Raw genomic sequence first — 26,978 nt, 5'->3', positions numbered from 1 at the left:
TTTGCAGAGAGCGTCCAATTATTATTGATTAATTCTACCAACTCCGACTGAGGGGATTACTTTTTCTTGAACATTAGCAAATCCTGCCTGTATCTACACAACACCACAAACCAGTTAATAAGAAAATTCAAACACTTAACAGCTATTTTGTCCATGTAGTGGTATGCAAACGGTTTTTGGTTTCAGGAGGTTTTGTTCTCTTTTCTCTTCATTTCAAATATTTTCTTTGTCACTGAATTGACCCTGAATGGGGTATCATGTAGACACAGATTAGGACAATAAAAAGTGAGTATCTTGGGCTTCCCTGGTGGCGCAGTGGTTGAGAGTCTGCCTGCCAATGCAGGGGACATGGGTTCGAGCCCTGGTCTGGGAGGATCCCACATGCCGCGGAGCAACTGGGCCCGTGAGCCACAACTGCTGAGCCTGCGCGTCTGGAGCCTGTGCTCCGCAACAGGAGAGGCCGCGATAATGAGAGGCCCGCGCACCGCGATGAAGAGTGGCCCCCGCTTGCCGCAACTAGAGAAAGCCCTCGCACAGAAACGAAGACCCAACACAGCCAAAAATAAATAAATAAATAAATAAATTTACCAAAAAAAAAGTCATTATTATCACCACAGTTGGAAATAACAGGTTTGAGAGGATTGTATGAAAAGACATATATATCTAGTTCCAAATTAGGCACCTTATAAAAAAAAAAAAAAAAAAGTGAGTATCTTTTTTAAGGTCACACAAATACCTGATAGAATTCAGATAGCAAGGCAATAGCAAGTATAGGGGTGAGGGAGGCTACTCTCCACAGAGCACTGCATAACAAACAAGAAACAGGAGTCAAGAATCTTATCCTCAAGGAATTTAACTGGGGAGATAGAGCACGTAAAACCATGACAGATCTCAACCTTGTTATCCTTGTCTGTTTGACTTTGGGCTTGTCACGTCACCTCTGTGGGCCTTCACATTAACCTTGCCTGTAAAAGTGATAGAGTGGGATTTAATCAATCCAAGTTTAGCTCAAGAACAGGGACTAGGAGGCAAAATGTAAGGGGGTGCCAAAAAAATGCAATAATCAGGATAAATAATTGTTTAATGTGATTTTGTTAATGAACAACTATGCCCCAAAGCCTACCCGCCTTTTTTTAAAATAAAGTTTTATTGGAATCAGGGCCAGGATTAGGGTGAGGTGAGTGAGGCAGAGTTGTTCAAATGCAGGGTCAGATCCTGTCTGTATTGAAGATTTCCACACAGTGTTTATCAAGGGTTTTTTTTTTTTTTTTGCAAATTTTGATTTTTTTAAATATTGCATTAAAATAGCATTTACCTTTATTACTGAGGTTTTTGAAACTCTGTTAAACTCTGTGCCTGAGATGAGGGGCTCACTCACTTTACCTTAAATCCAGCCCTTCAAGACTCTAAGAAATACTAAAAATAAAATACTAGGAAAAATATGCAATGCATACATAATAAATTATTGAAATCATTGGCCAGCAAGTACCTTTACTATCTAATAGATATACATTTTATCTTAAACATACAAATTCCACAAGCAGCCTAATACAATAAAAGCTCAAAGCAGGAAAATTATCTCTACAGGCAGAATGGCAATATATGAAAAAAAATTTTATTCATAAAATACTGACAAATCCAGAAGCTAGTGCTTGGTTTTCTTGCCCTCATGGTATGACTGGGCTGTGTTTAGTCTGGCCATTCCACTTCATAGCCAAATCTCTGCACGTTAGAAAATGCAGACTGAGACACCTCAGCTTCCACCTACTGCTTAGTATTGTTGACCTGAAATAAACAGACTACCAGATATTTCTCCTGCAAAGATGGGTTTATTCAGGATCAGCAGAGAATTGCAACTCACGGTCTGCAACCATGGCGAGCCACATGCAAGTCCCCACGTGGCAAGGGCAGGAGAACACTTTCATAGGGAGGAAAAGGAAGTTGGGAGGGTTATAGCAAAGCAGTGTCCATGGCTTTTCATTGGCTGATTCCTTGCCAGGAAAGAAAAGGAGTCTTTCTTCTTCTTGTTGGGCTCTGCTATCATCACAGGGCGTGAGAGCTCCTCATTCTATTTAGTTGGGGTTTCTGTTTATTATTTTTTTTATAGTATGTTGAGAAGAATAGTCTTCTTAGAAAGGTACAAATAGTGTCAAGTATATCTTTTTTTTTTTTAATTTATTTATTTTTGGCTGTGTTGGGTCTTTGGTGCTGTGCACGGACTTTCTCTAGTTGTGGCGAGCAGGGGCTACTCTTAGTTGCAGTGCACGGGCTTCTCATTGCAGTGGCTTCTCTTGCTGCGGAGCACTGGCTCTAGGCATGCGGGCTTCAGTAGTTGTGGCACACCGGCTCAGTAGTTGTGGCTCGTGGGCTCTAGAGCGCAGGCTCAGTAGTTGTGGCACACAGGCTTAGTTGCTCCGCGGCATGTGGGATCTTCCCAGACCAGGGATTGAACCCGTGTCCCCTGCATTGGCAAGCGGATTCTTAACCACTGCACCACCAGGAAAGTCCCTCAGGTATATCCTAAGTTGAATTTCTGGCCTTTCTTAAAACGCAAACCCTTCCTTGACTCCTTAGAAATGCCTGATTTCCCTGGTTTTGCTTCTGTCCAGAGCTAGCTTTCCCACCCTGCATAGGCCTGTCTCACAGGCCATACCTGTGAAACTGGTCCACTCAAAAGTCGGTAAAGCATGAACTCTAAGGCCTAACTTAACGGAGGTGTCTTGCTCACACTGGAGGGAGGGGGAAGCATGGGGTTTGTGAGATGTGAGATGTAGAGCTCTTGAGAACACTGTGTATTTCCCCTTTATATTGATACATGCAAGGCCCCAACTGGTATTTCCCTCTTTTAAGTCATCTACCATAGGTATAACTCCCCTGATGTACAGTTCAAGGTTAAAGAGAGTAGCTTGAATTAGTATTTACTTACTGCATAAACAAAATCAACTCCTGTTGGAATTATAAGCAGTAGAGCATTACCATCAAAATTACAACAGCTTCTAATGAACAAACAAGCATGTGTTAGAACTTACAGAAACCCGCATCTCTGAACAGAGTTGAGGGAGAATTTAGGGGAACAGTGTCAGAGCAGATCAGATTGAAACCCCACATCTTGTCACAGCAAGAGAGAAAATGTGAACATGTCCTAAATAAAACAGTGTATCTCTTTATTTATTGATGCTTCTTCAGTTGCCATTTGCTTTTTACCTTCTAAATATCTGAAAAGTAGATAATGAAAGCGGTAGAGTGAATAAAGAAGTGGCTGGAGTGTATCTAATTATTGCCAATAGCTATCTTCCAACCTCTTGTTCAACCACAAGTCCAAATATTGGAATAATAATTATCTAGTATTTCATTAGTATACTCTAACACAAATCCCCTGCAAAACTTACAGGCAAAGAGTGGAAGGTAAAATAAAATTTTCTTCAAAAACAATTATCATTTCACCTCCTAAAAGATGATTCTTCTATCATGTACAGCTCTCAAGTTCAATCATCCTTACTTTTCCAACCTTACTAAGGTGTATCCTAGGAAATCTGAAGATCAGAAAAATAGTCATCAGTCTCCTAGAGAGATAATGAATGAAAACTAAAATATTTTATTTGAGGATACACAGACCTATAACTTTCTGTAAATTTACCTTAATTTCACCCCAATATTTGTCTTAGATATTCATATAATTTCATGCTTTTTATCTTTATGAATATCTATATGAACCTAGTGAAAAATGAAAAATTATGGGAAAGGTAATGCATTTGTTTATGCTCCTGCTGTAATTATTTTAAATGTCCTTAAAAAGCTTTCCACAACCTAAATGTCCATCAATAGAGGACTTATTGAACAACTATGGGACATCTATTCCATGGAATACTATGCAGCTGCAAAAAGGAATGAGGTTGACTCTGCATATTATTAGTCAGTGATTTCCAGAATACATTATTAAGTAAGACCAAAAAAAAGGAGGAAAGTGTGTAGAGTGTATTACTGCTCATCTAAGAAAGGGTAGATATAAATATATTCACATTCCTGAAAGAAAAAATGAAGGCTTAAATCACAATTTTTTAAATAAAAACTGATAAGGGAATAGAGTTAAGGAGATAGGGTAAGAAGCTAGATTTTTTTTTAATACACTGTGTTTTGTGGCTGTGACTCTGGGGCCACATAAATACTTTACATAATTATAAAATGAAACTACAGTTTACAAAAATATTGCTAAAAATAAAAGGAAACAAACAAATAGAAATTTGCATCCTTTTTTTGGCAAAACTACACAGAGAAACTATTTTAAATAACCCTGAAACACAATAATATATCATCAATGAGGGAGACTCTAGGAATAAATATATAAACATGCAAAAACGAAACCAAAGGTGAAGGCACCTTTTCAATAATAATTTCATTGCTGGTAGGTTGCTATTGTTATCCTGAAATTATTATGTGTGTATTGTGGAATAAAAGAAACCAGTAGTTATACTGGTGTCATTGAGAAGAAACTAGATTTTCAATATTAAAAAGAAAAAAAAAAGCCCAATCAGAGGCAACCCTGTAGCCCTGATTTTAAATTGCAGGTATCAGGATGAACTCACAATGCAGGGGTTTTTTTTTTTTAATCTAGATTTCTATCTGTGTTTTTGTAAAGGCTAGAAACAATGACCAACCAAATAGCAACGATCACCATAGTACCCAGATTATATGTTCTTGAAATACCATTGACCACTAAATGGAACCAGAGCATCTTAGAAAATGGCTAATTTCAGATATGAAGCATAATATGTCCAAGATGATCCTGAAATACCTGATCGCACGCCAGAAAGCCATAACACTATCAGAGACTTGTAGGATCGTAGCAAGAGCACTCAGGAGATAGTTTGAACAAACCCCCTCTGGCCAAGGATGAACCAATTTGAGCATAAACAAGAATAACTACAATAAATTAAAACGCAAATTATGACTACATAACAACAACGAAAAACACATGAGGATAAGGATGCATCACTTTTGGAGAATGCTAAGGAAACAATTTATTATTTTGACAGCTGATAATAGAGAGTAAGAATTAAGGAATTTTTCTGTCTTTTCTGTATAAACTGAACCTCATAGTAGCAACATAGTTGTTAAGAGGAAGTTTCTCATTACAAAAATTTTCCAACTAATAAGTAAAGAAAAAAATAATAGAATAATAGCATTATCATTTTGCAGCCTTTAATGAATTAATGGGTCTGCAGCTATACTATCCAATATGGTAGCTACTAGACACATGTGGCTATTCATATTTTAATTTACAGTAATTAAAATTTTTTAAATTAAAGATTCAGTTTCTCAATCACACTACCCACATTTAAGAGCTACCTGTGGCTAGTGACTACTGTATTAAGATATAGAACAGTTATGGAGCATTTAGTACAGATATAGATCATATATGTACTGATATGGAACACTTCCATCACCACAGAAGTTTCTGTTGGAAAGTCTACTCTACCCCTCTAGACAATGAACTTCAATTGCTACCAGACATTGAGTGACAGAAGTACACAATAGCACCTTGCAAAAAAAAAAAAGAACAAAAACAAAAACAAACGAACAGCAGCAACAACAAAAACCTGAATAAAATGAAGCCTCTGGCTCTAACTACCAATTCCTGTATTTACAGGAAGTACAGGGGACAGAGAAATGTGTTACACAACACTATGGGGATCCAGTCGGCAAATTCCAGACCGTGGAACCCTGCTCAGAACAAATGATGCACTTTTCTTTTTTTTTTTTTTTTTTTAAGTCTTAAATTTATTTATTTATTTATTTATGGCTGCGTTGGGTCTTCGTTTCTGTGCGAGGGCTTTCTCTAGTTGCGGCGAGCGGGGGCCACTCTTCATCGCGGTGCACGGGCCTCTCACTATTGTGGCCTCTCTTGTTGTGGAGCACAGGCTCCAGACGCACAGGCTCAGTAGTTGTGGCTCATGGGCCCAGTTGCTCCGCGGTGTGTGGGATCTTCCCAGACCAGGGCTCGAACCCGTGTCCCCTGCATTGGCAGGCAGATTCTCAACCACTACGCCACCAGGGAAGCCCAATGATGCACTTTTCTTAACAAAAATAATACCCAAAAAAATTGATGGAGGAGGAAACAAATCTCATAAATTCCATGAAATGTAAGAAACATATTAAACAAAATTACAAACCATAGCCCTTATTAAAAGCCTGTTTTAAAGAGACTGTAAAATAAATAAGTACAAATTTTAAAACAAGCGTGGAAATTTGAACACTGACTGGATATTTGCTGATATTAAGGAACTATTGCTAACTTCGGGCATGCTTAAAAATAGGGATATTTGAAGCATCCTTACCTTTTAGGTACATACTGAAACACAGATGAAGTGATACAGTGCTTGGACTTTGCTTCAACGTGATCTGGATGTGGGACCTTGGGGAAGTAATAAATAAGACAAGATTAGCTGTGACTTGTTTGTTGGAGCTGGTTGATGGGTACATGGAAGCTCATTATATTTTTCTTTCTACTTTTGTGTATGTTTGAAATTTTCTATAATACAAACTTAAAATTTTTCATTGTGTCAGCCAATTATAATCCACTGTCATGTAAAATCTGCTAATCACAGGTGAACTAGCAGAAATATTTAACCATTCTTCATCTGTGATGAAACAATGTATACTCCAATTCACACTCCAAATCTTGGTAAAGCTCACTGCAACACAAACCTCCAATACAGGATGCTTAAACTTTATATTAAGTATAAGATTTTTTTTTGCAAACAACAAATGAAAATATTTGTCTTAATTAAAACGTTTCTCAGTTAAAAGAAAAAAAAAAGTTAGACATCACTCAATATGACACCAGTAGGGGGAGATAGATGCTGGATTTCCTCTGAAATTTTTTTTCAAAAAATAACCTAAATTTAATCTGATAGTCTGGATTATTTGGGGGTTGAGGGGGTGAGGAGAGAACATTCTCCTGGGTTTTTGGTAAAAAGCATGTCTCCACCCTCAATTCTTTTTCCCTTCATTTCCAAGAAAGGAATTGCTGTTCACTCTGCATCATTACAATCCATTTGCTAGCCTAAATACATGCTCAAATTACAGTAATAACACTGTCCAAACTGTCCTTCTGCCACTTTTATCTCTTTAATGGACTTCCTAGATGTTTATTTAAGTGTTTTTTAAGTACCCCTTTTACTCTCCCATGTGTAATGCTAACGTTACATTTGGCTTAAACTAGTACTCTAGTAAATAATGTCATTCATCTACGCAATTATTTCTTGAATGTCTACTATGTGCAGGGTACTGTGGTCAGAGCTGGAATTATCATGAAGGATAAGAATTAATTTCTACCCTCAAGTAGTTTACAGTTTAGTAGGAGAGCACAGTACACAGTAGGATAAAATAGGGGATTACAGGACTGTATGGGGGCCCATGGAAGGGCAGTTAACCCATTTGGAGAAAGACTTCCCAAATGGAACATACACCTACATCTTTCATTATTCATCAATTTGTTTAATTACTCAACATACACTGATTTTATCCACCCAATAAATGCATATCGAGCACCTTTTATGAACAAGATATAGTGTCCTCTTGATTCAGATCTCCATAAACTCTTCTTGCTCAGGATACACCATGTTTGACAGAGTGTACCTGCCTGTAACAATATTTTCAATATAAATTCTTCCTTCTACTAGAAAACCCCAGTGGTATTCATATATTACTTCTGGGAATTTTGACCTAATTTTAAAAAAATTTTTATTTTATACCCTTATATAAAACTAACCAGATACACACATTCTCTTTCTTTAGTGATTATGCAATTTCTTATTCTTTTTAACCAGTTCATTTAAAATATTCTTGTTACAGTATGGTACTAGCACAAAAACAGAAATATAGATCAATGGAACAGGATAGAAAGCCCAGAGATAAACCCATGCACATATGGTCACCTTATCTTTGATAAAGGAGGCAAGAATATACGATGGAGAAAAGACAGCCTCTTCAATAAGTGGTGCTGGGAAAACTGGACAGCTACATGTAAAAGAATGAAATTAGAACACTCCCTAACACCATACACAAAAATAAACTCAAAATGGATTAAAGACCTAAATGTAAGGCCAGACACCATCAAACTCTTAGAGGAAAACATAGGCAGAACACTCCATGACATAAATCACAGCAAGATCCTTCTTGACCCACCTCCTAGAGAAATGGAAATAAAAACAAAAATAAACAAATGGGGCCTAATGAAACTTAAAAGCTTTTACACAGCAAAGGAAACCATAAACAAGATGAAAAGACAACCCTTAGAATGGGAGAAAATATTTGCAAAGGAAGCAACTGACAAAGGATTAATCTCCAAAATATACAAGCAGCTGATGCAGCTCAATATCAAAAAAACAAACAACCCAATCCAAAAATGGGCAGAAGACCTAAATAGACATTTCTCCAAAGAAGATATACAGATTGCCAACAAACACATGAAAGGATGCTCAACATCACTAATCATTAGAGAAATGCAAATCAAAACTACAATGAGGTATCACTTCACACCAGTCAGAATGGCCATCATCAAAAAATCTACAAACAATAAATGCTGGAGAGGGTGTGGAGAAAAGGGAACCCTCTTGCACTGTTGGTGGGAATGTAAATTGATACAGCCACTATGGAGAACAGTATGGAGATTCCTTAAAAAACTAAAAATAGAACTACCATATGACCCAGCAATCCCACTACTGGGCATATACCCTGAGAAAACCATAATTCCAAAAGAGTCATGTACCACAATGTTCATTGCAGCTCTATTTACAATAGCCAGGACATGGAAGCAACCTAAGTGTCCATCGACAGATGAATGGATAAAGATGTGGCACATATATACAATGGAATATTACTCAGCCATAAAAAGAAACGAAATTGTGTTTTTCGTAGCAAGGTGGATGGACCTAGAGACTGTCATACAGAGTGAAGTAAGTCAGAAAGAGAAAAACAAATACCGTATGCTAACACATATATATGGAACCAAAAAGAAAAAAAAAATGGTTCTGAAGAACCTAGGGGCAGCACAGGAATAAAGACACAGACGTAGAGAATGGACTTGAGGACACGGGGAGGGGGAAGGGTAAGCTGGGACGAAGTGAGAGAGCAACATGGACATATATACACACTACCAAATGTAAAATAGATAGCTAGTGGGAAGCAGCTGCATAGCACAGGGAGATCAGCTTGGTGCTTTGTGACCACCTAGAGGGGTGGGATAGGGAGGGTGGGAGGGAGACACAAGAGGGAGGAGATATGGGGATGTATGTATATGTATAGCTGATTCACTTTGTTATACAGCAGAAACTAACACACCATTGTAAAGCAGTTATACTCCAATAAGGACATTAAAAAAAAAAAAACAATATTCTTGTTGTCAATACCTTAGCTCCACAGAAAAGACTTTTCTGTTACAGTTCTTCTGCACTAAACCTGAGTTAATTAGCATGGTCATCTCATGGTCAGTAAGGGGAAATTTTCTCTTCCAGGAATTACATCCCTTGGGTTATGGCCTTCTACCGCGTTCTGGTATTCCTAAGAATCATCCCCTCCTCCACTCTAGCCTCAGTCCAACACGGGCACATCACTAACGTGCACAGAGTCTTTCTATTTTGTGAGGAAATCTGAGTTGCAGAGTAGTCCCTACTTGGCAACAGTCTTGAGTATTCAGAAAGTTCCACAAGGGGCTCTTGTACTACTTTTCTTTTATGTCCCCAAAGGCTCCTCTTTGTAGACTTCTAACTTAGTCTCATCTCCCTCCTTCCCTAGGTCCAAGCTGATATTTCACTCTGAGATTTTAGAGGGAGTGAGCAAGGGATCTTTACCCATTTGGCCCCAGACCTGCCATTTCACTTCAAGTCAAAATGGCGTCTGAGCAGCTCACCACCACAACCTGGGCCAGCATCTCCCTGAGTTGTCTTGTGAAGGAGTCTTTCATTAGCCTTTCACGTGCTTCTGGGCATAAAGCCCTACACTCAGTTTTCCTCTCTCCAAATTCCTTTCCCTCATGCTCCTCTTCGTGATTTCAGTTCATAATCTGCCCTTGCTCTCAGTGACGTCAGCCTTCCATTATGGACTCTCCCCATCTCTCCAGCCTCCTCCTCTCGGCTTCACTGACATGCCCTATTATCTTCTCACAGGTCTGTCCTCTGAGCTCTTGAACCTGCTGGTCTAGCCTGCAGGTCGCCTCCTCCGACAGACGGTCCTCTTAGTTAGGTTCCCAGATACTCCTTCTCTTGCATAACTTGCAGCAACCACCAGACAACAACTATTTAAGAGGGGTGACTTTCTCTTCCAAAGACCATGCCTCTGAACTTTTTCCTTTCACTCTGGCCATTCACCACACCCAGCCTGTCTACTGGGATCTAGCACGCACAGCCCTTTCAAGTGTGCAACTGTTTTTACTACAATAAAAAGGACTGTTAGGATTCAAACTATATCCAGATGCGCGAAGTCGCAAATATACGGTTCCGTGCGACTTGGCCTGGCAGAGGTTGACAGCATTGGCCTCTTCCAAGACCTCTCTGTGTTTCCACCATTGTTGTCTCAGGAAACTCTCCTAGCCTTGATCCTTGGGGCTCACTATCCCCACTGGTTTCTTCTATTCTCACTCCCTGCTGCAGGTCCTGCCACTCCCTGGAATTGTTGGGTCCTTTTCTGCCTTTACTTTAAGGTCACTTGCTCAGCCTTAGGTCATAACTGTCCTTCTCAGATCATATACACTTAGGAGTATCCATATTTATTGGTGGTTCACTCCTGGTTCCTTCTGACCTTTGCTCTTCTTTTCTACAGAGATATATTCACTTTCCATCAGTTCCTACTGAGACTCTCTCTCTCTCTCACCTCGCTCTCTCCCTCTCCCTTAAATGTTTATTTTTCCTAAAACCTTCATGCTTATTTGCAACTGTGCTGCCAGCATCCCTAACCTCTTGGATGCAAAGTCACCAGGGTCAAACCAGACACATCAGCATAATGAACTTTCAACCAACCTCACTCCTGAATTCTGATCAGGAATCTGACTGTACTAATATTGTTTTGACCCTAATTACATGTGTTCTTTAAAGAGTCTATCTCCATTTTATCACACCTAGTTCATAAATCACAGTGTTTTGAAGGGAAGTATATTTTGATTTTTTTTTTTTGAGAATCCCTTTGCTGTACTTTCATTATGGTGATCTGGGTACTTGGTGTAAATATACTGATATGCTGTAGTCATGCATATTTATTTGGAATAGATAAAGAAAAACAAACAAACCCCGGAACCCTAGAGGGGGTTACCTAAAGGGTCGAAGTCTGCTGTTGCGCATCAGAACAACCTGTGGATCATTTGTAAGATGAAAAAGCTCTGCCTCTCCATCCTCCCAGCGATTCAGACTCAGGAACACCTTGGGGAACCTAGAGCCACTGATGTAAGTGATTCCTGAGACAGTGCCATCAATAGGCACAACGAAGATGTGAACTAACGTAAGTGCTAAGATGGGCCTTCTGTGATTTTGCTTTGCCCTCCTGTTGCCTCTCTTCCAAGAAATGCACTTCACATGTTTTTTCCCACTCCTTCCGAGTCCCATCCTGATGTTCCAACGTAAACTAATTTTTCTGATGTGAGTAAACGACCTACTACCCTTTGCCAAAGGGAAAGAAAGGGTGGAGGGGTGGCTACACTCAGAGCTTACATTCTGTTTTGTCATGCGGATGCGTCTCCTGGGATGTGTGAGGACTTCTTTCTGCACAGGATGGCCCTTTAACTTATTACTCATCTAATAGTCTTCTGACGGTGGGGATGGCTGAACCAGGGTTGAAAAACATGTTGGGGGGAAGGGGTCCCCAGCGAGAATGGAAGCAAAGAAAGTTACCAAAGACCTAACTGGTTCACAGAACATTTAGTGCACAACCACTTCTTCTTGTCTAGGGAACGTCAGACACCTGTAGCCCTTGACATCCTCTACGGTCAAACTTACCAGCCCTTCATTTACTTTAGGAGCCTGAGTTTATCAGAGAGAAAGGAAGAGACAGACCTAGTTTCTGGATGCATTAGTCAGGCCCAATTTCTCATTATTCTACTCCTTATCACCCCTATTTTTATCAATTTCTTTCTATGTCGTATGCAGAGAGCAAAAGAGGGAGAACCTCTCTCTCTTTAAGAAATAACAAGGGATCTCAACTAATTATGCCTGTCATGTGACAGGTAATCTTGTTCTATTTTGAGCTTGGCTGTTGGATGGCTGGGGGTTCTGACATTGCTGATGATTTCTAGGTAATTTACATTCTCTGCAACTTGGGGAAGTTACTCCCTAAATACTTGAGAAAGTACAGGGTAGAGAGGCCTAGAGCAACAAATCTGGTTTAATCCTAGCCTCATCTAACCATCTGTGTGACCCAAGGGAAGCCCTATATGCCTGAGACTCAACTGACCCCTCTATAAAATGGAGATAAAGACCTACATTTAGGTGATGAGGGGCTTCCCTGGTGGCGCAGTGGTTGAGAGTCTGCCTGCCAATGCAGGGGACGCGGGTTCGAGCCCTGGTCTGGGAAGATCCCACATGCCGCGGAGCAGCTGGGCCCGTGAGCCACAACTACTGAGCCTGCGCGTCTGGAGGCCGCGATAGTGAGAGGCCCGTGCACCGCGATGAAGAGTGGCCCCCACTTGCCGCAACTAGAGAAAGCCCTCGCACAGAAATGAAGACCCAACACGCCATAAATAAATAAATAAATAAATAAATAAATAAATAAATAAATAAAATTAAAAAAAAAAAAAAGGTGATGAGGATTTTACACAATGTCCATTAAGCACCTAGCATAGTTCCTATCTCATGGTAGATGACAATATTATTATTACTCTCTACAACTCTTAGATGTCAGCAAAATTCTTTGAGACTCCTACAGGACCAGCACCATATGCCATTACATTTTAGGAATAAAAGAGTTTTGTCAGTAAATATATCAATGGCTCATAGATGAGCACTTCAAATACTCCATCACACAGCCACAGCACTCCCTATCATGCTGTCAAAGAGCTCTTATCAAGCAAGAGGATAAGTCATGTAAAAGACACCAGATACACTGAACCATCTTACACGACTACCCTGTTTTATTTTTACCACTGAACTATTTGTCAGACTGAACGTTTTGTTTTGTTTTGTTTTCTGTTATTACTTACAGCTGGTCCAGGAGAAGGAAGAAAGGACCCCTCTTCCTTTAAAAGCTGAAACTTTAACTTGCACCTAATTTTTAACAGAAAGCAAGAAAACATCAGTTATCTTCTCAGACTCCATTTCGGTGCACCCCAATTGTCTGAGTGACCCCTTGCCACCATCATCCAGAGATCATGGACCTAGAGTTAGGAGAGAAGAAATCTCCCTAATAGCAGACGTGCCCGGATACAAAAGAAGGATATATTATAAGTGGCATTCATCCATTTATTTCCGAGTAAATAATCCCGCAGAAATAGGGAGGAAAAAAGTTAACCTACATTCTCTTACTTTACAATATGGCTCCAGATAAGGTCTTTCGTTTTATTTTTTATAAATAAAATGTTCTTAACTGCATTTCAGTAACAGCATTCATTTGTATGGTTTAAAATATGGATGTTTAGGATAAAACTGATATTTCTATTAATTTCCAGCTGTTAGTTGGTTTCGTCAAGGTTTCTTCTAGTTCTAAAATCCTTTAAGGCCTTAGAAATGACCCTTGATACAATTTCTTTGTATTGCACAGCATATTAAATCTTCGGCGAGGCCCTTCTCCCTGTCCTGAGAGAAGCTCACTGGGAAGGAGGTGCTGTGGCGTCCAAAGAGGATCACCTACTGGTAATGATCAGAATAGTAACACCCATGCGAAGAGCACCTAAATGCACCAGGCTAAGCATGTTACATCTAGTTGTATATTTACTCCTTCAAACACCCTGTAAAACAGGTTTTCATTTCCACAGGTTACAAGAGAGGCTTCAAGAGATTCATTAAGCTGCTGCAGGTCACAATTTAGTAAAATCTGGAAGTAGGAAAATCTGTATCTCCCTGGCTCCAAACCTGTGTTCTTTTCTTTCTGTCAGACTACCTAGAATAAAAAGTAAAATGTGTAACTATTATGCCACTTGACGGCTTTAGAGCCTAAGAAGCTGCGAAAGGCAAGGTCTACCCGTAGTAAATCAGGCGCAAAGCCTGGGGGTTGGACACTAGCGGCCCCAAGCGTTCAAGAGCCATGTTTTGATTGACCTTCACAATGTTCGACTTCAATTCAAATTAAAAATTGCCAACATTCAAAACTATGCAGAATTCACATAAAAATCAGGATTGGGGAACTTCTACTGACAAACCAGAATATCTGGCAAAACTCTCCACATTCCCACATGGTAACTTTGGGGGCAGCTGAGCAGCAGACGCCTTTTCCGACAGACCACTCCCTCCCCTAGACTGCAGCCGGCTTAGCTTGTGTGCCTGAGCCCTAGGGCTTTTGACCTTGTGACCCTACCTCCCAACCCCGCCTCCTTTACTCCATGGCACTCAATCTAGAGAAACTAGAAGGGTAAAATGTTCTCAAACTTCATAAACATACAGTGTGTCAAAAACTATAAGAAAGAATGAACTTGTACCTTTTCCTCAATGGTTTCCTCTTGGGGATGACCCAGAGATTGTGAAGGTTTTGAGAACAGCCTAGAGCTTTCAATTAAAATGGTTTTGTCTTTGGTTACTACCGGAATAAACCTGTAAGCAGACAGCTGTTTTATGCCAGCTACAATTCTAGTCTTGGGTGGGATGGCAGAGGTTTATGACTTCAGATGAGAAACAGGCGGGAACAGATTATATTCTTATGCCAAGTTTCTCCCTTTATTGCCATGGAAGCAAGAAGACAAATGCAGAAAGGGGAAAGCTTTGCTAGACCCATGTTTCACTGAGACTTTCTGCTAGGCATCAGGAGCTGCTCAAGATTTTGCAAACACTTTTACAGGAAAATCATGGCTATAGAAAACCTCTAAAATTAAAACAGAGCTGGAAAAGAATGAAGACCATGCATTTGTCTTTAAACTCAGAAGTGGAACCCCTGGGATTTCGTATTCTATAACAAGACTGGAAACATTATTAACGTTAATAAATAAACATCTGGATTGACTTGCAGTCTAAATTTAAGTGTCCAAAATATTTTGGCTCTATTATAACTATACTACATTTTCCTAAATTTTCCAATGTTTCTTCTGTCCTCAGCTTACACTTCATTTTCTTCTGACTCTTTTAACTCGGGTCTTGTTTTCCATGAAAATAGACCTTGTTATATAAATGTTTAAACACCAAATGTCCACAAAAAGATACAGAATTGGTTTTGATTTCATCTCTATATTTGCACAATGTGGGCCTTTAACACACTCATGTCCTTTTAACTGGAACCGTGTAATCACACCATTTGCTTCTCTTTCGTTCTTCTAACACTTTGTGCTATATCTAATTCCAAGAGAGCCAAATTTTACCGACAAAATTTTCAGTGAGCTAAAATTAAAACTCAAGGTCGTTATGAAGCTATCTGTTAGTTCCATTCTTTAATGTAAAATTTAGCCAGTGTTAGCTCAGTTTTGGACAGTATAAGGGGGAAAACATGTAAGATATGGTGGCATAAACCAGATTAAGGCGTACGCATAGCCAAGTTTCACTTGGATCCTCCAGTATACTCCAAAAGCAAGAGTCCATGTGAAAGTGAAGGTCAGCAAAACACATCTCCACCAAGAAAAGTGCAATAAAACCAATGCAAAATTAAAATAAGACAGCTACAGAGAACCCTCCTCATAAACACAGTGCTTAGGCTTAATCAGTTCCTCACCACCTTCGTTTGAGAGTGTTGGTCTCAGGTCCCTGGGCTGCTGTTGCTGCCTTGAGCCTTTTTCTAGTTGTAAGCCAAGGGGTTGTTATGCAGAGTCCCAATGCATGGAACCAGAGTTAATCATTCACAGGCCCTTTTGCCTGAAATAAGATGCTTTTCATTTCCCTTGGCTTATGTGAATAATGAAAAAAGAAAACAAACAAAGGAGATAACTGCACTATGTTAAAAGATAATCCCTTAGCATAACTATTGTCTAGAAGGCTGAGCACCACGGGCAGGCAAAAATCCAGTCTGCATTCAGTGACGACGGTGACATTTATTTATAAGAGATTATGCCATGACAGAGCTTCAAGTCATTTAGAAATGCTCCTATTCCCCAAGGCCTCCGCTATATTTATATGCAGGCTCCCATATTATTTTTCCTGCTGTTATGGCAACAAAGATTTCAGTGTTTACAGAGCTATCAAGTTCTGACAGGCCAAGCTGGGGACTTTGCATCACTGGCTCGAATGAAAATGGAGCAAGGGACCCGGGAAGCCAGCACAAGCTCGTCTGTCTGAACACCGAATACCTGAGCGGAAGGGAGGTGCAAAGCAGGCAAACTGTGCTAATCAGCTCGCAGGGCCACTCTCCCCAAGGGAATTTGCCTTCAGGATCCTGTGGTTTCGGGGATATATTACGAAGTACGCTGAACCTAGTAAGTCACGAAACCCGAAAGGAAAGCAAACCCCCAAATTCCTACTACAATTTTGTACTCTGCATGGATATTTAAAGCTCTTTTTTTTTTTTAATTTATTTATTTATTTTTGGCTGTATTGGGTCTTCGTTTCTGTGCGAGGGCTCTCTCCAGTTGCGGCAAGCGGGGGCCACTCTTCATCGCGGTGCGCGGGCCTCTCACTATCGCGGCCTCCCTTGTTGCGGAGCACAGGCTCCAGACGCGCAGGCTCAGTAGTTGTGGCACACGGGCTTAGTTGCTCCGCGGCATGTGGGATCTTCCCAGACCAGGGCTCGAACCCGTGTCCCCTGCATTGGCAGGCAGACTCTCAACCACTGCGCCACCAGGGAAGCCCTAAAGCTCTTTTAAATATGGGATGATAGGGTCCATTAGTAGACCTCTGGGGTAGTGGAAGAGGAAATGAAAATGCAGTGGGTGAAGAAAGGGCAGATCAAGGGCTTTCTCTGTGCCCACTTTTTGTTTTTAACTACACAGTGGAGAGCATCTCGCTTACCTTCACACCGAATTTAATCATTGCCCACGGCTTAGGAGTTTCTAGAATACTCCAGTGCTGGGGCTAATTACTGTATGGAGCCGGCTATAAAAATGTCCTAGAAATACTTATATCTATCTCACAGACAAGATTATCTTGAGAACTTGCCACCTACCCCATGGAAATAACTGTGTAAATGGGACCTCATGGTCTGAGGTTCTCTGCCTCAGAAGAAGTTGCTCTTTGGAGTGGACCCAAACTCCTCCATACTCTGTGACTGAGACACTGGACCAGAAATCATGAAAACACAAGTCCTTCCAAACACGCTCTTTGGATATCTTGGTTCTAGTGGAAGCAGGAAATAAAAGTCACAAGCGTAGCCTCGGATGCAATCAGCCACCACTTTCCAGTCCTAGATGTGGACCAGGAAAACAATATTGAGTCACAGTGAAACGGAGCAAGATGTTCTAGGCCAAGTTCCTTTCTTTTTTTCTTTTCTTTCTGTATGTGTGTTCATAAGGGTATTGGTGTTTATTTGCTTACAAAAGTGTAGGATGGACTTCACAAACGTGTCGAAATTTTTTTTTTCAATTTGAGGTTTTGTTCTGTTTAAAATTGTAAATAGCAGGAAAAATGCATAGTTCCTAATGCTTAAGATGAGCATGCCAACAAATAATAAACTGAGACTTATATAATATTGGACAGGTGAAAAAAACTGTTTACATGATACAGACTTTCAACTTATATAAAATAAATGTTAAAGTATGGAGGAAAAGGTATTAATAATAATTGCGATAAATGCCTCTATATGTCTTTCTTGATAAACTAGAGCTAGGAATGAGTAAGAGTGATATATGGTCTTTCCCTTTGGAAGGGCTGCTTCCCAAGGTCATTGTAAAGACTAGTTGGAAAGCCTGGGAGAGGAGAGCAGGGCTTTGAGCTCTAATAGACATCAGGCCATCCAATGGTAGCAACTGTGACCACTGTTTGCAATTCCTGTTGCCATCAGCGACTTGGCTTTTCTTTCTTCACGAACTAACTTTGCTCATTGTTTGCTCCCTTGGGATCCTGGCCCCCAGACAAGATTATCTGTGGCTGGTCTTCCCAGCAGTCAGAGATTAAAGGATACTGTTTGAAGCTGTGCTTCAGCATGTCTTTCTATTTCTTCTGGTCAACCCACTTCAGTTTACCCCACAGCAGCAGGAAAGGCAGCTGATGTTATCATCTTCATCATCACAACAGTCTTCGTCATCATCAAGAAAAGAATTTATTACAAACACAGTTAATGGCCCAGATCTCATTCCTAAGTACTCTTTCAAGATAATTATTTAACTGTGAGTCTTACCATGAACTCTGCAAATGTACTACTCCTTCGTTTAACAAATATTTCTTAGCCCCTAACTTACGTGTGGCTCTGTATAATACCCTAGAAGTGCGGTGATATGCAAGATAAACAAGGTCTTTGCTTGGATTGAGCTTTAATTTTATGGGGAAACAGTCAATAAACACAAGTAAATCAACCAGCAATACAACTGTTAGCATCAAATATGATAAAAAGGAAATTAAGAGGCTATTACAGTAGAAATCATGGAATATCTTGAGATATTGGGTGCTTAAGAACTTCTTCCTTGATTGACATTTAAGAAGGGACATGTTGGATAAGAAAACAGTTCTGAAACTAAACACACTGGAAGCATTCCGTTGATGGTAAACCTAATGATGTTTGGGGCTCTCAGTGACTACTTAAAAAGTCAAATAAAATATTTCTGGTACATTTTAAATCTCTCAGTCTTCTGGAAGACCCAATAGGATGGCTTGGGGGAAACTTTATGACTTAGTCCAAAGCTTGATACTACATTGTTAACTAATTCCATCTGTTGACTTCTTGTGGATATTTTGGCTGCCACAACAAAACCAAGATCTTCCTTTAACGAAGGAAGATATAGAAAAGGGTTTTAACATGGCAGATTAATGAGGGATTTTCCTTAGTATCTGTCCTAAATTTATTTGCAAAATAAACTATGTATGGTTCATATATACAATTTACTAGTGCGAACATCTTGCACTTTCATCAGATTTTTAAAGGGCTCTGTGACCCAAAAAAGGACATGGCCACTCAGACAGAATGGATCTAAAGTAGTCCATTGATCCGGAACCTTTCAAAGAGTTGAGTTGTTCTATCCAGGCCTTCAGCTGACTGGATGAGGCCCACCTGTATTATGGAAAGCAATCTGCTTTACTCAAAATCCACCAATTTAAATTTTAATCTCATCCAAAAACAACCTCACGAGAAAATTCAGAATAAAGTTTGACTAAATATCTGGAACCATGGCCTAGAAAACTGACACATAAAATTAACCATTACAAAGTAGATACTGCATCCTGAAAGGCAGAGGCCCATACTCACAGGGTATCATTTCAAAGCTGATGCCTTAGCTATACCTATAAGAGACGATACCAAAGCTTTAGCAGGCTGCAGCTTCTGGGTGACGGATGATGTAGTATGTGGTAGGATGGGGTACCATGGTCATTTATCTTTTGCTACACCTCCTTTGCTGTAAGGTGGGTCCCTTGGTTCAAAGAAACGTCATGCCAGATCTCATGTCGATAAATCAGATACTCTGTGAGCCCTTGGATAGCAGAAAAGCTGAGGAACTGCAGGCAGGAAAGAATATCCATACCTGGAAATACATGTAAATCCTAGTCATGACAAATCACTGCCCTCTCCATGACACGAAGTGTCCAATGTAAATAACTTGCCACTAAGAGGCTTGTTGGTTTCCTTGAGGGATAGCATTACATTTGGGGCTCAGCATCATATCATATTAGGAGTCTCTCCTGCTGACAAGTTGCACATTCAGCAGCAGTAGCTAGAAGAACATACGCTTTTTGTCTCTGCCACCACTTCTACCCAGTTCATGGGCACATTTTGGTAGCCAAAGACAAGACACCGGGGTAGCCAAAGACAAAGGATGGCTGGCTTCTCCTGGATGAATCATCCTATCCACCTGCTGCTGTACCACTGGATGGTCTCTGGTGGGCATTAACAGGCAATGGGAAGATTGCTTTGTGCCCGCTCCCATTAAGTCCACCCAACTGCCTCTCACCCGACCTCCTTGTCCTCAATCTTCCAACCTTGCTGGTTTCAGACCCCTGACTAAACAGGCAAACCAATCTCTACTACCTGGGAGTTTGTATATATCCTTACCTTACATTGGGCTACTCTTCTCTCCACACAAAATGGATAACAAGCTACCCTGCCTGGAGTCCTGCCCACGGGAAGAATTTCTTTCCGCCACTGTCCTTCTGGGCCATCCTAAGAATAGGCTTAACTGAACCAACATACTGAGCTGACCTATCTGTGAATCAAGCTCAGGATTTTTTCCTCTTCTAGCAGTTAATTATGGAGCTGAAGGTGTAAACTAAGGGAGAAGCATCGGTGCCATGGGGGTAGGTGACATGGGGATTTGAGCCGCCTATTTGTCAGAATTACATGTGCCTTCAGGACCTGCTGGCACCTGATTCTGGATATAACACTTTCATCGTACAATGGATTGTTGCTGGGCCCACCTAAACTTACGACCTAGTGGGTCTGAAAGCAGCCAACTCAGGACGGGCAGCTCTGGTCATGTAGTCATTTGATGTCCTGTGTTTAGATGGCCAGTACCTACCAGATCCAGTAGCAAATCAGCAGCTGCTTTGTGAATGGTGTACAGTACTCAGTTGTAGATGGCTTCTCCAGAAACTTGGGTTCTACCCTGTGATTCTTCTATTAGAACTTGCCAGAGACTCTATATAATGTCTATATTAGAGTCGTGTAGGAATATAATGTATATTTATATTCAAATATGTATATTCAGATGCTAATCTCATCTGGAAACACCCTTACAGAGATACCCAGAAATAATGTTTAATCTGGCACCCCATGGCCAGTCAAGTTGACATATAAAATTAGCCATCACAAGTCTACCCCTTGTCAACTTGGCAGTCATACACATCTCCTTAAACCATACTTAATCTCCAAATAAAGACAATGACAAAATCACAATTCTGCCCAACATGATACAACCATCCGGCATACAACCAAAAACACACTAATCTCTTCCCTAGAAGAAGACGTAAAGTCCTTGAGTGATGTTTACTCTTTCCTTGATATCCTATAACTTAAATGCTATGATGTAAAATTAACAATACTTAAATACTGTGATATAAAATCAACACATCTTATATGACATAACAAAGGAGTAAGAGAGAAAAGAAAACAAAGGTTGTAGCTGGTATTTATAACTACCTTCTTCCACTCTCCATTCTGTATTCCCTTTGCCTTCAGCAAGCACCTCAGCTGATCATGGTTCTTTACCTGGTGGGGTGACCCAAGTCTTCATTCCTGAAGGATCTGGGCTATTGGTAGTCCTGCCTGGGTCGGGTCGTTGTATTTTTCCATTGACCTTAATCACTAGGCACGGTAATACTAAGAGATGTCCTAAGGGATCTCCTGTATCCCAGACACACTCTTCCTCACCTTCACTGTGAAGTAGTAGTCCGATTTCCCCTTGGTAATCAGGATCAATCACCCCAGCCAGCACAGTAATTCCTTTCTTTGTCTGTTGATTCCGAGGCATCAGGAGCCCACAGTGGCTGGGCAGCAGTCTTAACTTACAGTTCAATGGAACCATTGTTGTGTCTCCTGGTGGAATCATTCCTCCCTCTGGAACTAAGAACTGTAGGCCAGCAGAGCATAAAGTTGCAGAAACAGGAGGCAAAAATTTTGCTAGTGGGTCACTAGATATAATTGTAAGTGGCATCACTCCCATTTCCACTCCTTGATTCCTGGACCTGTGAATCCTGCCTATTGGAGAAACAGCAACATATACTGGACACTGATTCAGAGCTTATACAGCCTTCTGGAGGACCTTGCCCCAAACCTGAAAGGGACTTCCACCTAGCTGATGCTGTAACAGAGTCTTCAAAAGGCCATTTCACCATTCTTTCAAACCAGCTGCTACAGGATGGCAGAGAACATGGTAAGACCAAGGAATTCCACGAACATGGGCCCATTGCTGCACTTCTTTTGCTGTGAAGTAAAGTCCTAGCATGTCCCAAGCTGGTGGAGCCTTGAAACCTTTACTGGAATGACAGGCTCCTGAATCTTTGTAGAGTTTCTCTCAATCTCTGGAGTACAACGTGTCTTCCCAGGGCATCCAAAGTACTTGCCATTTCCTGCTTATGTATGATTAACTGCCGTCACCAATATAGAGGACCAAAGTGATCTTTTGTGGAATGACCAGAAGATCAAGGTCCCTTCAAGCTACATTGTGACAGAGCAGGAGAGTTCCCTTGGGCCCAGGGCAAGCCTGTGAATATACCATTATCCACCCTGGCGAACTGTTTCTGATCCTCGTTCATAACAGGTGTTGAAAAGAACACATTTTCCTGTTCAATAGCCGCATACCACAAATGAGAAGCCGTGGTAATCTGTTCTAGTAAAAGTACCACATGCAGCATAGCAGCCCCTTTGGGGTACCACTAGGTTACATTTCTGCAAGTCCACGGTCACCTGCCATGATTCATCTGATTTAAGCAGGAAGTAAAATGATGTATTAAATGGGGATATAATGGGGTTGCCCATCTATGTTGGTTTGATTAAGTCTTCGAGGATGGTGCTAATCGCTGCCAATTCACACAGGAGTTGGGGGACAGAATTATTTTTGACTTACCATCTTGACCTGGGTGACCTCCACTTGGTCTTTGCTACTACAATAGCTCTTACTCCACAGATTAGGGAACCAATGTGAGTCTTCTGCCAGATGCTAAATATGTCCACCCTGATTATTCAGTCAGGAAGTTGGAAAATGATTACCAGATGAGCCCAGAGGCCCGCTGGACCCAATTTGAGTTGGTTCCATTGACCACCTGACCTCTATTCTCCCTCACTCTAACAGAGCAGGCATGAGAGTGTTCAGGTTTCCCAAGAACAGTGTCTTATCAAACCCTCTATCCATCAGCCGTGTAAAATGTGTGTATTCCCCAGAATCTGAGACAAACATTCATGAGCAAATAACTTATTAAGAAAGTACCCTCAGTTTCCACTCCTGGGTATATACCTGAAAAAAAACAAAAACACTAATTCAAAAAGATACATGCACCCCAATGTTCACAGCAGCATTATTTACAATTGCCAAGACATGGAAACCACTTAAGTGTCCATCAACAGATGAATGGATATAGAAGATGTGGTATATATATATATAAATATATATATATATATATATATATATATATATATATATATATATATATATATATATATATATATATAATGGAATACTGCTCAGCTGTAAAAAAGAATGAAATTCTGCCATTTGCAGCAATGTGAATGGACTTGGAGGACATTATGCTGGGTAAAATAAGTCAGACAAATAAAGACAAATACTGCATGATGTCACTTATGTGTGGAATCTAAAAAGTACAACAAGCTAGCAAATATAACATAAAAGAAGCAGACTCACAGATACAGAGAACAAACTAGTGGTTACCAGTGGCGGGGCCAGGGGGGGTGGGGCGTGCAATATAGGGGTGGGGAGTGAGAGGTACAAACTATTGGGTGTAACATAGGCTCAGGGATGTACAACATGGGAAATATAGCCAATATTTTGTACTAGCTGTAAATGGAAAGTAACCTTTAAAAATTGTAAAAAAAAAAATTAAAAAAAAAAAATGTAAAGTGCCCTCAGGAAGAACTGCAAAGGGACTGGCAGAAGGAGAATGAAGAAAGGGAAGAAGTGGAGGAGACGCGTAATTGCAGGCAAAACCCCAGCCTTGGACTAGTCTAGCAGGGGCGCTTTAAAGTGGAAAGTTATGAGTGAGGTACCCAGATGGGAGGCAAGGGGGCTGGCCTGTCATATTCCTGCATCAGTCGGTCACTGGTTAAATGCCCCTGGGGCGCAGGAGGAAGAGGGTCAGTGTAAACTTCTGGACACTCCCGCTCTCCTGAAGTGGACGCTTTGGGGCAGCCGCCTAAAGAGAGCTGCAGGTGTGGCTTCTTAGCAGCCAAAGCACATGCAGGCCAGGGAGGGCGGAACACAAACGAAAATACGAGAGAGCCAGCAGGTTCCGGTGAAGCATGAACTATATCCACTACAGTAGTTAAATGAGCAGACAATGGCCAAAGGGCAAGAAAAGGAGAAAAGGATGAAAAGGACAAAAACCTGGTGAAGAGGAAAAGTTAAAATAGGGAATGCTACGTCAGCGTAAACGGACGACCTAAGACAGAAGGAGAAGTGAGACAGGATCCCAATAGCCCAGAGCATTCACATCTCCCCTCCCCTTTCTCCAGCTGCTACAGACATGCCTGTCCCCTCTCCCCTCCCCCGCACACACACCCCCTTAGAAGAATTAGCAATCAAACAAGCACTGGCACTGTATTATCCCACTAAACTTGTTTCATTGGTTTACTTGCATCTAAAGAGGAAACACTTCCTCAGTAGCATAGCAGAAACTCTGGTTTTCGGAAACTGAGTGGCCTTGTGCAAGTTATTTAACCTCTTCAAGCCTTGATTATATATTTTTAAATGTGGATAATAGGCTTCCCTGGTGGCGCAGTGGTTGAGAGTCTGCCTGCCAATGCCGGGGACACGGGTTCGAGCCCTGGTCTCGGAAGATCCCACATGCCGCGGAGCAACTAGGCCCGTGAGCCACAACTACTGAGCCTGCGCGTCTGGAGCCTGTGCTCCGCAACAAGAGAGGCCACGATAGTGAGAGGTCCGCGCACCGCGATGAAGAGTGGCCCCCGCTTGCCACAACTAGAGAAAGCCCTCGCACAGAATCGAAGACCCAACACAGCCAAAAATAAATAAATAAATAAATTTTAAAAGCCCAATTTCACATTAAAAAAAAAAATGTGGATAATAATCCCCACAATACAAAGATTTTTGTAGATTAAGTTTTTAAATCTACCTAGAAATCGCTAGCACAATGCCAGGCATACGATAAGTACTAACTAAACAATAGTTTCCTTCTTCCTTCAGATATGTCCCCAAACTAGACTGCACTTTTTTTTCTAAAATTCTTGAGGACAACTGGATTCTTGGTGTTACAGTCCTAGCCTATCAAAAAAAAAAAAAAAAAACCAAAGCCTGAGGAGCACAATCTGGTATAACACTGGCAGATCTCGCAAAAAGAAAGAACTCGTGGTTTTTCTTTAGTTTCAGTTTCTATAATGAGAAAAGGCATACTTTCATAGTGTATTTGAACAAATAGAAGTGACTTACATTTTAAATAGGTAAAGCTGATTTCTTGTATGATTGTGTATCATAACTTCTGATATTTTAGACTTACCATTGTTTTCCACTTGGACGTCAGGATGCTAAGTTTCAGCACATAAATGTCTAGGAAAGAGGCCTTGTAAAGTGTGGAGACATGAGGCTGCTCTGACAATCTTCTCTAGGAATCTGTATTTCTATCTTAGTTAAGTATCTAAGTATCCATTAGTAGTGAAGCAATGGTCCCATCTATAAAATCAGTCCTGAGAGAAAAAAAAGAGAAAGCACGTGACAAGGAGATGAAAAGTAAAACTGTAAAAGACATAGAGCAGGGAAGGAACAGAGGAAATTATGTGAATGAATAAGAAATAATTATGAAGAATAATTATTGGCAAAGTAGTTAATAATATAAGATATACAAGTCAACTTACTACTTGTAATTTCTAATCTCAAAATCAGTCTGCCAGGGTGGATGAATGGATGGGTGGTAGATAGACGGAGAGATAGGCATGGATATTAAAGATATAACCATTGATGAATAGCTGTTGAAATGAATTATTAAGGGGGAACATATTCCAAATTTCTAAACGGTTATGCACTACAGTTCCCAGATGGAGGCTTTATTTTTCCATGTGTCTTTGTCATTTTCCTTCTCTGTATGACCACCTGGCACCCTTTTGTTCCCCAGCCTGGCCCCATAAGAATGCAAGTTGCTTAGCAACTGATCCATCCACTCAAGTGTCTCAAGGAAATAACCCCTGCTCCTAGGATGGTGCATGATCCAAGTTATTATAGTAAGCTCTAGTGTTTACACCTAAGCCCGAAGAGATAATCCTTGTTCACAGTATTTCCATTGCAGTCTATGAAAACCCATGTACAAGCCAAAAAAGGTAACTGAGAGCTACATAACCTGTTTTTTCTTTCAAGAACTATTAATTTGACAATATATGAATAGGTGCTGGTGCAAGTTGGTTGAATGCTGAAATATTCCATGGTCAAACATAACCAGGAAAATGTCTGAACATTTGTAGGCAACCAACATGACAATGATTAGGTGTTTCCAATACAGTCACTCACAGAAACCATTTAATCCATAAAATGTAATTGAAATGCTGTATTTTTGTTTGGAATCTTCAGCCTTTCCAACCTAAATCTTACAAACACAAATATATATACACATGTACACTTCTAGCTGAAGTTGCTGTTTTTCATACTTTTAGAAAACGCAGTAAAGCACACAGAGGAAAGTGGTATGTTAGCATTTGTTTCAAAGGTTTGAGGGCTCACGAGCTAGAGACAGAGGTGTTCTCTTCAAGAGCTACAGGCACGGAAAACGGAAAGCATCCATTTGTTTATATGGACATATTTATTAGCCAAAAGTACATAAATCTGCACAGCAAGACACAAGAGGATGGCTTAGAATGCTTCTGTCCCATTACAAAACAAATTATGTTTTACTCTCCTGGAAGGAAAGCTCCCACACATAGCACAAGGGCCAGTCTCACCCCATTATACACATTACAATTAAAACATTGTCTATAAACTTATTCTTTCCCTTAAGACGCATGTTACTGTGTGCAGGAACTCCTTGTAAGATAATTATTCTCTTTCACCACGATTTAAGCATTAAGACTCTCATATATGGAGCTTTCTTACAGCAAAGTACATATATCCTTAT

General features: G+C 40.5%; 1 long non-coding RNA gene across 1 annotated transcript in view; it reads left to right on the top strand.

The window, feature by feature from the left end:
• Positions 1–26,978, top strand: part of LOC309628400 — a 723,103-nt gene that overhangs the window by 681,092 nt on the left and 15,033 nt on the right. The gene's annotated exons all lie outside the window — the stretch shown is intronic.

The sequence above is a fragment of the Balaenoptera borealis genome, assembly GCF_965194805.1.
Source record: "Balaenoptera borealis genome assembly, chromosome: 4".
Taxonomy (NCBI): Eukaryota; Metazoa; Chordata; class Mammalia; order Artiodactyla; family Balaenopteridae; genus Balaenoptera; species Balaenoptera borealis.
This window is presented reverse-complemented; position numbering and strand designations above follow the sequence as displayed.